Consider the following 17,291-nt stretch of genomic DNA (forward strand, 5'->3'; position numbering starts at 1 on the left):
ATTTTGTTTGACAGAAACGCACCAAAAAATAGATAAAATACAGCTAAGTAAAGGTCTGTTAAAGATAGAAAAAAGAAGGGATTTTAAAGACAAAAAGGGTGGTGGGTTAATGTTAATTTTTAAAAACAATGATATCACTGAAGCAGAGGAAATAGAAACAAAACATAGCGATATAATAATGGTACAGTGCAAAATCCACAACTTAGTATTTCTGATAATACTAGTATATTTCGCAGGAGGAAATACAGAAGATAGAAAAAGAGATCAAGAATTGAAAGCAGAATGTGAAAAATTAGTACAGAAAGCAGGAGAAACAACTCCGTTGCTATTTATGGGGGATTTTAACGGCCACGTGGGATTTCTGGGGCACCAACAAGTAAACAGAAATGGAGAAATGGTGCTAGATTGGATGGGTAACCACAACCTAACACTATTAAATGGAGATGAAAGGTGCTCAGGACTATACACGTGGAATAGACAAGATCAGCATAGTGCTATTGATTTTGTACTTGCAAATAATATGCTTTATAAACAATTTAAATGTATGGAAATAGATGAAGATAAAACAATATTAGACATATCAGATCACAACTTAATAACAGTAGAATTGGAAGTAAAAACAAATAGAGAAAATAACTACAATAAAGGGAAGTGGGAAGAAATTACATATTATAGCAATGACACAAAAGATATAGACGAATATGTGAAATCTATAGAGAGAAAACTTGTTAGCAAGGATGTAAAAAACATTGAAGAGCTAAACATAATAATGGCAGAAATGAAACAAGAACATTTGGCTAAAACATATAGGAGAAGGGTAACAAATGAAGGGAAGACCAAAGAACAACCTTGGGTAACTGAGGAAATAAGGAGAAAGATTAAGGAAAGAAAGGAACTTAATAGAAAAAAGAGAAATGAAAAAGATATTAGGTTAAAAACAGAATTAGAAGAAAAATACAATCATAAGAAGAAAGAAAAAAAAATACTGGTGAAAGATAGCATAACGTTATATGAGAAAAAGAAGACCAGAGAGATAAGAGATGATAAAAACAATAAACTATGGGAAAACATAAACAAATTAAGAAATAGCAAAGAAATAAAAAGCGAGACAATACAATTATACGGAGATAGAGGAAATAAACTATCAGATGAAGAGGCTAAAGAAGAACTAGTAAAATTTTGGAAAACAGTCTACAATAAACATGAAAATAGAATAACAGAGATCTGGAATGAGGAGGAGAGAGAATACCTGAATAATTTGAGAAAAGAAAACGACATTATAATAGTAAATGAACATAGTATACCAGAACATCTAAGGGAGCATTACGATGCTGTACTAGATGTTAAAGGAAAAATTAAAACCCATGCCCGCGCTGAAATGAATAAAGGTAAATTAGAAAAATGCCTAAAACGCCTAAAGAAAGGTAAAGCAGCTGGGCCAGATGGACTAAAGCCAGACTATTACAAAGCAATGATGATAAGTGATATATGTAAGAATACGCTAGTGAACTGCTACAAAGAGGAACTAGCCAGCAAAGAAAAACCCAAAAGCTGGAAAGAATCCAGAACAAAAATGTTATAAAAGCAAAACAAACCAACAGTAAAGGAATTGAGACCAATAGCGCTCACAAATGTATCATATAAAATATACATGGCTTTTATCAAAGATGAAATAGAAGGACATCTAAAAAGTAATAATGCCATAGAGGATAGTCAAACGGGATTTACAGAGGGAGGAAGGATTGAGGATAATATATTCATCTTACAGTACATGGTCGAAGAAACTTTCAAAAATAAGAAAAAACTCATAGTTGCCTCTTTAGATTTCAAAAAAGCTTTCGATTCCATAAAAAAGGGAAGCGCTGATAGAAATATTAATGCAATATAAAGTACATACTAGTATAATTAGCTCTATAGCAGAAGTATATGTGGGAGACTCGACTACGTTAGACATAGGGGAAAGAGTAGAACAAAAATTGAGCGTAAGTAGTAGAATAAAGCAAGGCTGTACTGGCTCTACAAAATTATTCAAATTAATTACTTATCAGATTATGAAACAAGTAGAAAAGGAAGGTAATGGTTTTGAAAATGATATTATAAAGCTAGTAGTATTATTTTTTGCTGATGATGTCCTAGTGCTTGCTGAGAATATAGAGGATGCTGAATTGAACATAAGGAAAGTGATAGATATAGGAAAGCAGTGTGGTTTAGACATAAATAGAGACAAAAGTAGCGTACTTATATATAATATGAAGGAGAAACCAGATAATATAGAGGAAATAATAGTAGTAAGCAATATTAAATACCTAGGTATCAAGGTAGATGATAGTAGGAATATGTTCAAAACACAGAAAAGTGAAATGATAGTTAAGGCGCAAAAGCTGGCTAATCTTACATATTCGATCATAGAAAAAAGTTGTAATAAGATACTAATAGGGAAAACATACTGGAAAAGTGTAGCACTACCTTCTATATTATATGGAACAAACGTAATTAACTTAACGGAAACGGAAATAGAAAAGTAGCAGAGAATAGAGAATGGAGTGTATAGAAGGATGTTAGGGGGTGTAAAGAATACAGCAATTGTAGCCTTGAGAGGGGATGTAGGAGCATCTGCTATGAAAACAAGGGTAATGGATGGAAAGCTGAGGTACCTAATAGCATTTATAAGGGAGAAAGGGACTTACTAACAGCAATAGTCAATGATATGGAAGAAAAAGAGAGGAAGTGGTGGATGCATGTGCAGAAGTATGCTGAGGAATGTGGGATGGCGATGAGAGAAGTCAAGAGATGTACGAAAGAGGACATAAAGAAGAGAACAAGAGAATGGGACACAAGCAAATGGAAGAGTGAAATGGAGTGCAAGGAGAGTCTAATTTTGTATAAAAACTGGAAAAGTGAAATCAAGGAGGAGGAAGTGTATGACAACACATTTTCGTCAATTTTATTATTCAGAGCAAGGACAAACTCACTGGGCTTTAATATAAAAAACCAGACACCAAGATGGAAATATAAACTGTGTATTCTGTGATGTAGAAGAAAATGCTAACCACTTTATGTTATATTGTCCACAGTTTAGTGATATAAGAATAAAAGCAATTGAGCTCCAACAACCATACGAAGAAGATAGAGCACAAACAGTTGGAAAATTCCTTTTTTGTGAAGAAAATATTGAAAATAAGAAAAGAGTACTACAACAAATGTGGATGAAAAGAGAAAAACTAGTGAAAATAAGAAACACACAAAACTAAAAGACACAGAGGCGCCGTTGCAAAGGCAAAGCCTCAACCTGAATCTGATCTGATCTGAGGACTGAGATTCTGATTAGTAGACCTTCCAAAGTTAGTGTCATCCTTGTGCCGTATTTATATGTAGAAATATTAAAGTAAAATAATTATAAAGGGCTGGTGTAAGTAAAAATCCATCAGCTCTAGCTACTCGTGCTTTTAGTGGATGCTTATTTTGAAGGAATATATAACATGAAATCTGTGGCAGAAATAGACTATGGAGGAGTATGTAAAGATGTGCCCGTAGGCCTAGTCTTTGATTTCCACTTGAGGAAACATGGTTGCCCAATTTATCTGCGTCCACTTAATGTTCCTCTCATCATCGGTAAGTTCCTGATTTTAAACTGTATTTGATTGATGCCTTGTGGGCAGTAACATACTATTTCTTTACGGGGACCCAACCAGAGTGCGTTAGGTTAGGTTATGATGCTTTTACTTTTTTTGGTATTATTGTTTTGTATTACAGGGCAATGTAACCTAGGAAAAAAACGGTAAATGTGTAGGAGAGCTCCGCGGAAGATTTTGAAGAATTTAAACACCTACAATTCACTATTATATCATATAGAACGCTTATATAATAGTCAATATATGAGCAGCTTCTATTTAACGAAGATATTCGTGTGTATAGTTATGTTTCACTTGGATTTTTTCTAAGTGTTTGTTTTTGTTTACTGTGTGATGTCTTGGCTAAATTGAGCTGTTTCACCGCCTTACTGCGTATGGCAGACTAGTTCTCAATGCTATTCTAACCAATAACAGGTGTTTTCTTGACGTCACACTGTTTGAAAACCAATCATGGCGGTTTTTACAAATCTAGCCAATGCTGACACTTATTACTTCACTTATCCCTGCTATTTTTCCACCAGTTACCACAGTTTACGTGAAGTTCCGCGGAGGAATATTTTTGCACGTCTCGGATCTCCCTTCAAACTGAAAAGCTCATTTTGCCGTGAAGTATGGAGCAATTAGCAGGACCTTCATCCCGTTCCGACTGTGTCACTTGTGACAATTGCTTTATTTCTTATGGGGATTTTTGTGTACATTATTCAGGGAAAGTTGATTTGCTAATTGCATTTGCTCAACGTCATGGTTTGATTTTGGCAGAGAAAAAGTGCCCTAATTGTGAAAATGTGTGCCGTATAGATTACAACAAATTAGCATTCCGGTGTGATCGTAGTGTGGTTACTTGTGGGAAAAGGAAGAGGAGGTGCAATTTTTTTGTGTCTTGTTTCAAAGGTCCACCTACACCATAACAGTAAGGTATGTGGTAGTTTGCAGTTTACGTTAACGTTGTGTAACCTCATTAATAGTCGAAATATCGACGATCAAACACGCTACTCTTGTCTTCCCTGAATTTTCTAAGTCTGTTGTTATTGTTGACTGTGTCTTATTTTTGCTCAAATGAGCCCTATAACCACTATAATCCGCAGACAAACTAGTGCACTATGACGCCCCCCCCCCGGTAGGCCTAGGTAGGGGTACAGGCCCCCATAGGCTAGGTTAGGTGGGTGTCTTAGGTTCGGTGGTGCCCTGAAAATTACTGTGGCCTTAAGGGGGGGTCGCAGGGGGGGCAGAGCCCCCCCCCGGTAGGCCTAGGTAGGGGTACAGGGCCCTATAGGCTAGGTTAGGTGGGTGTCTTAGGTTCGGTGGTGCCCTGAAAATTACTGTGGCCTTAAGGGGGGGTCGCAGGGGGGGGGGGCGCGGAGCCCCCCCCGGTAGGCCTAGGTAGGGGTACATGGCCCCCAGGGTAGGGTAGGTAGTTGTATTAGGTTCGGTAGTGCCCCGAAAAATCACTTTTCTCCTCCTCCCCCCAACCAAAAACTCCGCTTCCCACTGGGGTCCCCCATAATTGTAGTAGTAGGTTTATGCTTACATTTTCTGTGTAAGAGTTAGGTGGTTGTAGGAGGATTATCTCACAGTTTCAAGGTAACTGTAGCTCTAATTTACTGTTTTCTTTCGTTTTCTACTTTTAGAAACTTTTAAATCGAGCGCGGAGGTCTCCTACACAATTACCAAAAAAACTACTTTTGGTACATTTGTATTGTATTACAGGGTGTGATTTCGAACAGAAATTATATGTTTTCGTATAGTAAATAACGTGATTTAACCGAATTTGACCTTCATTTCAATCACAATCAAATAGATCAACCAATTCGGCCAACTGTAAGTTTACGAATTGGTTGCTGTTATTACGGATGAAATTAAGGTGAAAACCGGTTAAATCACGTTATTTCCTACAGGAAAACATATATTTTCTGGTAAAATGGTTAAATATTATCACTGTTGACATATATGTTGTGTTAAAATATTCAAATATAAGCACTTGTTCAACGTTGTCACTTCTCTTACGAATGTACTGCGAACGGTAACATTAGCAACGTTACCAATGATTCACAGTGCTACCAACGATGACGAATGGTACACAGAGTTACCATCGACACGATGACATTACTAACGGTAGCAATGCTAGGTATTTCCATACGTATTTTAAATAATTTTTCCATATAAGTTTACTCAATTTATAAAAAGTACAAAAAGGGCACAGAACCTAACAAACCCACCTAACCTATCCTAGGAGTATAACAGGCAACCCTCAGGTATTTACTGAGAACGGTAAAATTCTCCATATTACGAATGATACATAGAGTTACCAACGGTACGGTGACATTACTAACGGTAGCAATGTTAGATATTTCCATACGTATTTTAAATAATTTTTCCATATAATTAACACAATATATAAAAAGTACAAAAAGGGCACAGAACCTAACAAACCCACCTAACCTAACCTAGAAGTTCCCCAGTCACAAAACACATATAATGACTATTGAGGAATGACTTACCTTTATGAAGACGGCGACAAAACTTGTGGGTCACGGGAGGGTGAGACTGACGGATTAACTCCTATGACTGGGATGTGGATGGATGAGGGGCATCGGGGTCTTGTGGGTCTAGGGGGTCCATTGGCTGTTGTTGTATAGGAGGGTAGAGGCGACTGGTAGGAATGAAGAAGTGGTGCAGTAACGTATGTTCTGGGTAGTAGTGGGTAAAAAAGAACCTGGAAAAATATTGCTTGAAATATTCAGTCTTCATTCCAGGTCTCTGAACCCACTCCTTCACTTCTCTCCAGAGCCGTTCTATATTTTGAGTATGGATGGTTGGGTCTAGGGGGTCAATGAAATGTTCAGAATGATTAATAGACTTATGTTTGTAACCAATTTCCGAAAGAGAGTTGTATGCAGACCACTTGTCACTGATAATAACACTACCAGGTTTGATATATTTCTGAATGAGGGGAATTAGAGTAACAGCATCTCGTTTAGTAGAAAGGGGGAAACTAAAGGGATAATGAAAAATTTCTTTGATTCACGTTCAATACCACCAAAGACCCATATTGCACTTAACGGTCTACCACGGTTGTATTTAGCTTTACAAAAATGAGATTCGTCTATTTCAACTGTTACTCCATCACCACCAATCGCCTCTTGATTATCGAAGAAGTATTCGGTAACCTCGGAACAGAAACTTCTCCAATCGACGCTAGTTTTCGAGGATATGTCGATACCCTCCATGAGGGTCTCATGGTCCGAATGTTTATGCAAAAAGTGGTTTGCAAATAATATTATCTTCCATGGGGGTGGATGACTTTTTCCCAAAAATGTACCTTTATAGGAAGTAACGGTATAACCACAACGACGTTTCTTCTTAGTTTTAGGTACGGTGGATTCAGAATTACAATAAAACACGTGAATGTCTTTCCTATAAGGTAAAAGAGAACGGCACTTGGGGCACTGTAAGCGTTGAGGAATTACGTTGTGTGCTTTCAGGACATTATCAACATTGGTTGAAGAATCATAAAAATCACCATGGAATTTAGCAACTGCTTTTAGGTACGGAATACTGCAGCCGTTACAAGTTTCTATAACTTCCTCCATTGCAAAATACGAAAAAATAAATCTCACTTGAAATGACGCACACCTTACTAAGACAAAGGTTTCAAGGGAAAAGGATTTGGAGGAAGGGGGATGAACAGACCACTCAAAGAGATAAAGGAAGGGAGGGTAGGGAAATATCAGTAGACAACCCCCTTGTGTAAACTTTGAATATGTATCGGTTCGTGATTGGTTAAGGGAAAAACAACGGAGTCGAGAGGGTAAACATGAATGAACTAAATAGGGAAACTAGTCCAGAGCAAGAATTTATGTGAAACAGGGGAGTGAGAAGGAAATAGCAAAAGAAAAGAAATAAAAACAATATAGGAAGAGAAAATGGAATGAATGATAAATAATATTGAATGGGAATATAAAATGAGATGATTTTACCATGAATGAGCTGGATAGGGAAACTAGTCCAGAGCAAGAATTTATGTAAAACCACGGAGTGAAAAGGAAATAACCAAAGAAATAAACCCAATATAGGAAGATAAAATGGAATGTATGATAAATAATATTGAATGGGAATATAAAATGAGATGATTATACGATAATAAAACGAGTAATTGGAAGGGGAAAAGCTTCTGCGCAGGGGGAGGGATTTTTGCGCAGGTCAAAAACTGGTATGCACGAACGAACGTACGGATGGCTGCTAATGTTAGCATGGAATGCTAACATTTGATCTACATCAGATGTTGGCAGCACTGGTTACTGTATTTTTTCATAAAATAATCTTTGCAACGGCGCCTCCAAAGTTTATCCAGTTATACTGTCTTGTATTTTCCTCCGATAATAATACATTCAAGAAGGTAGCCTAATGTATAGAGAAGAAAAGGCTTTTGTTCCGTAACCGAAATACAAACCATGCTATTTAAATAGGGTATTACTTTCGGCGTAGCTGAAATGACGAGCCATTAGATTTTTAACGAGGGTTAACTACCCCCTCGCTAGTTAGTGGGGGGTAGGGGAGGGATAGCTAGCTACCCCTACCCCCTCACACACCGGTGAACTGATTTACTTCACTTTTGGCTCGGGTGATGGTCAGACGTGTCTGCTCTCACCCTCGCATTGACAGCCTTAATCTTTTATGCTTTCTCTTTCAGTTTGTGTGTTTGGAAGTTGGCCTCTCTCCTTATCATGTGGAAATGCCCTGGTTTACCCGACCGCCCTTGTGGGACTTATATGTCGGCGGTCGAGACGGACCCTCACACCTTGTGTCCATTCTACAGAGGTCAACGGTGTGATAAGGATAAAGTGTGCAGTGAGTGCAGGGAGTGGTCTACCTCCCAGTGGGAGAGGTTTTCCCGCCGACGGAAGAAGTCTAAGCGGGATCTTTCTCCTTCAAGGGTTTCCTTGAAGAAGGAAAATTCCAAGGACTCTTCTTCCGTTGCCCGAACCTCCTCCGAAGCTCCCGCTCGATCGGTCTCTTGTGAGAGGCCGTCGAGTGGTAGCGTAGGCCGTTCTTTTGTTGACCGACCTCGGGGTTCGGGAGAGGGAGTTGCCTCCCATAGCGAGGCAGCTCCTCCTCCTCCTCCGGGGGAGGATTTATCTATTTCTGCTTCTGTTTATAATGATGATTTATTGCAGCTTTGGGCTTCCTTGTGGCTTAAGGGTTCTCCCTCCAGGGAAGCCCTGTTTGACTTGATCCAGTTGCACGCAGCTGTCAAACAGTCGCCGGTGATAGCAGAGGTTGACCCTCTGTCTATCGTCGACGTTGTTGTGGCAGAGGCTTCCGACGGGTCGGGTCAAACCCCTGCCTTGGGTGCTGATGTTGCTGAAGGCTCAGTTCCCCCTTCCGAACATCCTTCGAGGGAGGAGCTGAGTCCAACGGTCTCTCCTGCAGGTGATTCTCCCCCTCGGGGGACTTCACTGACAGAAACTCCTCTTCGGAGGACCGACGATGGTGTTCCTGCTCCCAGAGGACGTATCCGTCGCAAGGCTCGCCATCTTCTTCGCCGTAGAGGTCTTCCTTCTCCCCACAAGGGAGTTAGGAGGCGCCTCTTCGGCTTCTCGCCCTCGCCGTCCCCTGCTGAGGATCTTCCTTGTCGTGAGTCGACCGTTGCAGCCGCATCTCTTGACCTCTGCAGATCGTTCGCGATCTCCTACGCCTGCCAGACCTGCTGACACTCCTCACCGTTCGTGGCAGCTGATGCGCAGTGGGCACCCTCGCACCCCGTTATCCAACGGGCACCGGTTCCTTCGGGGCAAAAGGACTTGTCTCACAATGTGAGCAAGTCCCTTAAGTGCCAGGTTTTACCTGGGCGCCCACGTTCTCCTGCGCGCTCGCGCGCAGCTATGTGCAAGCCTTCTCCTGTTCCTGCTGTTGCTGAGTGTCATCCTGTGCTGGAAACAACGCGCCAGCAATCTCCTATGGCAGAGTCGACATGTCAGTGCTCTCCTGCTCGCCATCGATCTCCTGCTCGCCAGCGCGCTCCTACTCGCAAGCGCTCTCCTGCGCGTCAGCGATCTCCTGTACGCCAGCGATCTCCTCCTCGCCAGCGCACATCTGCGCCCCCTGATCTTGATACGCGTCCACGATCTCCTGCGCGCCCACGATCTCCAGCTCACCAGCGAACTTCCCCTGCGCGCTAGCTCGTAACTACGCACCATCGCTCGCCCGCTCGCCCACGATCTTCGGATCTGGGCGTAGGAAGGAAGCCTCATCCTTCTCCTTCTCGCCAGCGTTCACCTGCGTGCCCTCGGAACTTGCCCTCTCGTCAACCCTCGCCTACGCGCCATCGCGCTCAGTCACCTTTGCGCCCACAGGTTCTAGCTCCTACCGTGCGCACTTCCAGAGGTGGATGGGATACGACGCGCCCACATCCCCACGAGCAGTCTCCTTGACGCGCTTCTAAGCCTGCTGATCCTGCGCCCCATCTGTCTTCTCCAGATCGCGCACCTGCACGCCAGCGATCTCCGGCGCGTCCGCGTGCCCCATCGCCTGCGCGCCATCACTCTCCAGCATGCCCACGCGGCCACGAGCCTACTCTCAGAAGATCACCTGCGCGCCCACGTGCAACCTCACCTGTGCGCAGTCGCTCACCTGCTCACCCTGCGCGCCATCGCTCTCCTGTGCGCCATCGCTCTCCTGTGCGCCATCGCTCGCCTGCGTTCCGTCGTTCGCCTACGCGCCGTCATTCTCCTGGTCGCCAGCATTCGCCCGCGCGTCCATGCGCACCCTCACCCGCGCCTCTATCTCCGCGCGCCCGCGCCTCCATCTCTGCGCGCCCGCTGCGAACGTTCGCCCCCGCGTGAACTTGGGAATGTTTCATCGCGCGAGCCCAAGTGTGATTACCTCCGGGTTTCACAACGCGAGCTTCCTAGCGAGTCTTCTGGAGCGAGAGCAGTCAGGTCATCTTCTTCACGGTCCCCCCCCCCTCCCCCGCAAGCGCAGAGCAGCGCACTCGCAGGAGGAGGGGAGGTCTTCAAAGAGGTCTAGGCACCAATCTTCTTCCCTTTCATTTCAGGCAGGCCCTATGGTATCTACTCCGAAGGATCGCCCGATCCCCTTCCCTCCAGCGGGAGTCCCTGACACTGCGTCTGTCAGTAAGCAGCCATGGTATGAGTCCCTTATCAGAGCTGTAGTCGAGGCTGTTAAGCCTGCCTTCGCTGATTTGGGTCTCAAACCAACGGAAGCTCCGACCCCACTGAAGAGGAAGAGAGGAGTAGAGATCGTGGTGACTTCTCCCAGGGTTAAACTGGCTCCAAAGAAGTCCGTAAGGAAGGCTCCTTCCCCCCCACCGACGTTCTCTCCTTCTCCTATGGACGAAGCTTTTCCGTCCTCAGGAGAATCTACCGAGGTGAGACCTTCTCCCACCGCACCAATGTGAGAGACCCCACCGCGAGTAGGAGAATCGTCCCGTGTTGGGGCGAGAAGAGCCCTCAGACTTTGTTGCTGGAGTCCTGCATCCCTCCTAGAAGGGAACCTAAGGACTCGAAGACTATCCCGAAGTCTTCTTCCAGGATTCGACCAGAGCCAGCGAGACCCCAGGAGAACGTCCACGTGTCCCCCCAAGTAGAGCATCTGGGAACAGGAGACTTTGCTGCCAGTTCACCAGGAAGAGAGCAGCAAGAGTCAGAACATGCCTTCTGGCAAGTCTTGACTCTGATGAGGCATCTCAACGGGTTCAAGGACCCGGAGATCGCCCCTCGTGAGGGCAAGGACACGGTCCTGGACAGAGTCTTTGGCACTCAGAAACCCACTAAGGCCAGTGCGGCTTTGCCTTGGTCCCAAGGGGTGAAGAGTGCCAGGGATAAGGTTGAGGGCCAGCTCTCCGAGCTCGCCTCATCCAGCCGTTCCACTGCTGGCAACAAGCTCCTCCCACCTCCTCGTGTCCAACAGAGGAGGTATTTTGAGATCATGGAGAGGTCTTGTTTAGCTCTTCCACTCCACCACTCTGTGGAAGAGCTTGCCAGGGGAGTTTCTCTTAAGAGACTCTCCAGCCGGCAAGTGTCATTTTCGGCAACAGAGATCCTGAGTCAGGAGAAGGTCGCAAAGTGTGCCATGCAGGCCACTTCATGGCTGGATGTCCGGCTGGGGTCTCTGGGCATCCTGCGATCCGAGGATCTGTCCAAGGAGAGCATCAGGAAGCCTTTGGAGACCTTCCTCCTTTCGGGCACGCGCACCATTGAGTTTCTGGCCCACCAAGTCTGGAACTTGTGGGCAAACTCGATCCTGAAGCGACGTGATGTGGTGACCGAGAGGTTCCACTCGAAGGTCCCAGCCGTGGATGTCTGCAAGCTCAGACACTCTTCCCTCCTGGGAAAGAGTTTGTTTGAGCCCAAGGATGCAGAACAGGCAGCTGAGAGGTGGAGAAAGTCGAACCAGGATTCTCTTCTCCTAAGGGCTTTTACAACAAAGCCCTACAAACCTCCAGCACCTCAACAACCTCGCCAGTCCAAGACGACGAAACCAGCAGCGGCAGCAAAGACGACGGTGTCCAAGCAGCAGCCCTTTCCTGTCAGAGACAAGAAGGGCAAAAAGTCCTCCAGGGGATGCAAGAATCCTAGAGGGAGTGGCCGCAAACGCTAGGATTGGCAATCCCCCTGCATGTCCACCAGTGGGGGGGATGCCTAAAAAGTTGCGCATTCAGGTGGCAGCAACTCGGGGCCGATTCCTGGACGATCTCCGTGATCAGTCAGGGATATCGCGTCCCGTTCATAACATCTCTTCCTCCCCTGACAGCGAATCCAGTGTCGTTGAACTCCTATGCCATGGGATCGGCAAAGGGGCTAGCCCTACGGGCAGAAGTCGAGACCATGCTGAAGAAGGATGCTCTCCAGGAGGTCGTCGATGGCTCCTCAGGCTTCTTCAGTCGACTCTTTCTTATAAAGAAGGCGTCTGGAGGCTGGAGACCAGTCATCGACCTCTCAGCTCTGAACAAGTTTGTCAAACAAACTCCGTTCAGCATGGAGACAGCAGACACGGTCAGACTTGCAGTGAGACCGCAAGACTTCATGTGTACACTGGATCTGAAGGACGCGTACTTCCAGATCCCAATCCATCCGTCTTCCAGGAAGTACTTAAGATTCAGCCTAGACAACAAGATTTACCAGTTCAAGGTGCTGTGTTTCGGTCTCTCCACAGCACCCCAGGTATTCACCAGAGTGTTCACCCTGATCTCTTCATGGGCACACAGGATCGGCATCCGTCTCCTCTGTTATCTGGACGACTGGATAATCCTGGCAGATTCGGAATCGACCCTTCTTCAACACCGAGACAAGCTTCTGGGAATTTGCCAAGATCTAGGGATCATGGTAAATCTCGAGAAGTCTTCTCTGCTTCCATCTCAACGACTGGTATATCTAGGCATGATATTGGACACCAATCTCCACAAAGCCTTTCCATCAGACGACAGGATAGCAAGGCTGAGGAGGGTCGCAGATCCTTTCCTCAGACAAGAAGAGCTTCCAGCCCAATCGTGGTTACGTCTCCTAGGTCACCTTTCCTCCTTGGCCCGTCTAGTTCCAAACGGCCACCTCAGGATGAGATCCTTGCAATGACGGCTCAAGTCCCGGTGGAATCAAGGCCACGATTCCCCGGACATTCTGGTCCCTATGGGTCCTGCGGAACGGACGGACCTTCAGTGATGGGTGACCAACGAAAACCTCCGAAAGGGAGGGGATCTTCTCGTCCTTCCCCGGATTTGATGCTGTTCTCGGACGCTTCAAAAGAAGGGTGGGGGGGGGGGCCCATTTTCTGAACCACAGGACCTCAGGCCTATGGTCAGAATCAGAAAAGTGCCTCCACATAAATCTGCCAGAGATGAAGGCCGTATATCGGGCACTTCAACAGTTCCAACAAACCCTGGCGGGTCACTCCGTGGTGGTGATGAGCGACAACACCACGGTAGTGGCTTACATCAACAAGCAAGGAGGTACCTTTTCACAACAGCTATCCCATCTTGCAGTAGAGATACTGAGATGGACCGAAGTCCACTCGATTCCACTATCGGCTCGCTTCATTCCGGGCAAAAGGAATGTGCTCGCCGACAGTTTGAGCAGGGCATCGCAGATAGTGAGTACCGAGTGGTCTTTGGATCCTCTAGTAGCCAACAAAGTCCGAACTTTGTGGGGTTCCCCGACGGTGGACCTGTTCGCGACAGCCTTGAACTTCAAGCTTCCGCTGTACTGTTCCCCAGTCCCGGACCCCAAGGCACTCTGGCAAGATGCCTTCCAACAATGGTGGGGCAACATCGACGTTTACGCCTTCCCACCGTTCTGTCTGATCTGAAGGGTGCTCAACAAGACCAGAATATCGGTCAACCTGTCAATGACTCTAATAGCTCCGCTATGGCATCATGCAGAGTGGTTCCCGGACCTTCTGCAGCTCCTGACGGAACTCCTGAGAGAACTTCCTCCGCGACACGTGCTACTCAAGCAACCACACTGCAACATCTTCCACAAAGCCGTAGCATCGCTTCGGCTTCACGCCTGGAGACTATCCAGCATCTCCTCACAGAGAGATGCTTTTCGCAACAAGTTGCGGAAAGGATGTCTCGGCACCTGCGAAAGTCATCCGCAGGGGTCTACCAGGCGAAGTGGAGAGTCTTCTGTGGTTGGTGTCGTGGAAGGGGTATCTCTCCCCTCGATGCCACTATTCCAGCAATAGCGGAGTTTCTTGTGTATTTGCGGGAAGAAATGCGCCTTTCAGTCTCCGCAGTGAAAGGCTATCGCTTAGCCTTAAGCTTAGCCTTCAGGCTGAAAGGAATAGACATTTCCTCCTAGCTGGAACTTTCTCTACTCATACGAAGCTACGAGCTTACCTGCCCTCAGTCGGAAGTGAGACCTCCTCCATGGAACGTTGTTCGAGTTCTCAGGTCTCTTAAGAGACCTCCGTTCGAACCATTACGCCAGGCTTCTGATCGTCACCTGACTTGGAAGACGGTGTTCCTACTCGCATTGGCCTCGGCCAAGCGAGTCAGCGAACTTCATGGTCTCTCGTACGACGTCGCCCATTCAAGGGGATGGGGGGAGGTAACATTCAGGTTCGTCCCTGAGTTTGTGGCTAAGACTCAAAATCCTGGGATTCCGGACCCACGGTTCGACTCCTTCTGGATTTCGAGTCTCCGTTCTGTAACAGATGACCCAGACCATCTCCTACTGTGCCCAGTAAGGTGTCTGAGGTTATATCTTAAGAGAACAGCTGCAGCCCGTCCTCGAGTGCGAGCATTGTTTGTGAGCACAGGAAGGACGAAGAGGAGGGTCACTAAGAACACCATTTCAGCATGGATTCGCAGGGTCATCCACCATTCCCTGAATCCAGACCCTCCTCCGTCACATCGCCCTAGAGCACACTATGTCAGAGGCATCGCTACGTCCCTGGTATTCAAGAGAAATTACTCAGTGACGCAGGTTCTACAAGCTGGGGTCTGGAAGCGTCAAACGACCTTCTCAGCCCACTACCTGCAGGACGTGACCCACAGGAGGCTCGATACGTTCTCTATCGGCCCTTTGGTGGCTGCACAACAGCTGGTCTAAACCTCAGGCTCCTTAATGGACAAATAGCAGAAGGTTGAGGGCATTGTTACACGGTTTTAGTCTGCGTGAATCAAAAAGTATGCCTGGCCCTTACTCTTTTCTTCATCCTCCCCGCTCTTGGGGAAAGCAGCATCCTGGGTTCTCTGCACAGCTGACCTCAAACCACTGCAGGTAAACCATGTTTCCTTGTGTTCCTAGTATTAAGATAATACTGTCGCGTCCCCCATACCCTGACGAGGTGGTATTGGGAACGTCCTATCCTATAATTCCATCTAAAGGATTCCAGGTCAACTTCCCAGGACGAGTCACACTTCATTCCTTCACACACAAACTTACGTAGGCCGCACATTCCTTGCAGAGCAAAGGATTTGCGAGGTGCAGGGACTCCTTATCTCGAGTGCTACACACTCGGATTCTGAGTCCCCGGGCAAAGCCAAAGCCAGTAAGGCTGGGACTTACCACCCTACCCAAGGGTTAAGTCACCCTATTTAAGTAGCGTGGTTTGTATTTCGGTTACGGAACAAATGATAAATTCGTAGATAATTTGTATTTTTCCTAACCATACAAACCTTAGCTATTTAATCATACTTGCCCGACAGCCCTGTTCCCCGTGAAGTCCTACCTCTAAGCGAAGTGAATCAGTTCACCGGTGTGTGAGGGGGGAGGGGTAGCTAGCTACCCCTCCCCTACCCTCCGCTAACTAGCGAGGGTGTAGTTAACCCTCGTTAGGTGGGGAAAACATACTGGGGAAACGGTATATAATGGTAAAACAAGCCTTTTCTTCTCTATACATTACCTTCATGTATGTAGCCTATAATAAATGGAGGAAAAGGCAAAACAGTATAAGAGGATAAACTTTGGAGGCGCCGTTGCAAAGGCTATGTCTCATGAAAAAATTCGGTAATATTGAGCTGTGGCAATGTTAGCGTAACATGCTAACATTAGCAGTGTTTTTCATTTATTTTTTGTCATTCTACGGTTCGCTTGTAGTCGTTCTCGTTCGTTCGTTCGTTCGTTTGTTTGTACATAGCAGGTTTCGACCTTCTGCGCATAATCTCCCCCCCTCCACTGTGCAGACTCCACCTCCACCAATAGGATTTGTTCTTCTCTAGCCGTCAAATTTAACTATTCGACTTCACACGTTTTATTCAAGTATATGACTTGAACCAGTACAACTATTACCATCTCTTTTATGTAATACCCTCGTATACATATCACATTTGACCCCAGTATTACTCATTTTATTATCCGATACCTTATAAAATTACCTCATTTTATATTCTCATCAAATATTATTTATCATACACTCCATTTTATCTTTCTATATTACTTTTTAAATATTAAACTTAGCCGGTGAATATATAGATAGCTGACGTCTCCGACGGCCCGACAGATTCCAAAAACTCGCGAGCGATCGCCATGAAGGTTGCGGGTGTGCCCACCAGCGCCGACTATCGGCCAGATACCGCATATCCTTCTCAACCACTTCAGTTCTTCTCTGTCGGTGTCACCGACAACATTGGTTCCGCTCGCTTTAGACCTCGAGTTTTCTACCGAATTGGTGAAGTACTTTGTTTTGGTTGTTTTATTGGCTTTCGCTGTGTTGGTGTGTTTCTTCAATAAAACTCTTGAAACCCTTTTTTGGCTTGTGTTTCTTGTTGATGAACTTGGCTTTAATTTGGATTTTCTCTGGTTGTTCATAATGGCTGACCCTTCTGTATATCGCAAGTGTGCGAGAGATTGTAACAAACGTCTTCCCAAGGCCTCTATCGACCCTCATACTGTTTATTCTAATTGCCGGGGTAAATCCTGCCAATTAGGAGATCGGTGTGAGGAGTGCGTGGTCTTGTCGGAATTCGAGTGGCTAGAGTATGAAAAGTATACTCGTAAGCTCGAAAGAGATAGGGTGAGGAGAAGCTCGTCTAGATCTTTGGAATTTTCCTCCTCCCATGCTCCTGAACCTAATCCTTCCCCTGTAGTGGTAGTTCCTGAACCCTCTGTTAGCACTCATGAACCTTCAATGCGGGATATGTTTTTAGCGATTCAAGCATTAGGTGAAAAGGTTGAATCCTTAGCCTCGGACAGGAACCAG

The sequence above is a fragment of the Palaemon carinicauda genome, chromosome 2 (genome assembly GCF_036898095.1).
Source record: "Palaemon carinicauda isolate YSFRI2023 chromosome 2, ASM3689809v2, whole genome shotgun sequence".
Lineage (NCBI taxonomy): Eukaryota > Metazoa > Arthropoda > Malacostraca > Decapoda > Palaemonidae > Palaemon > Palaemon carinicauda.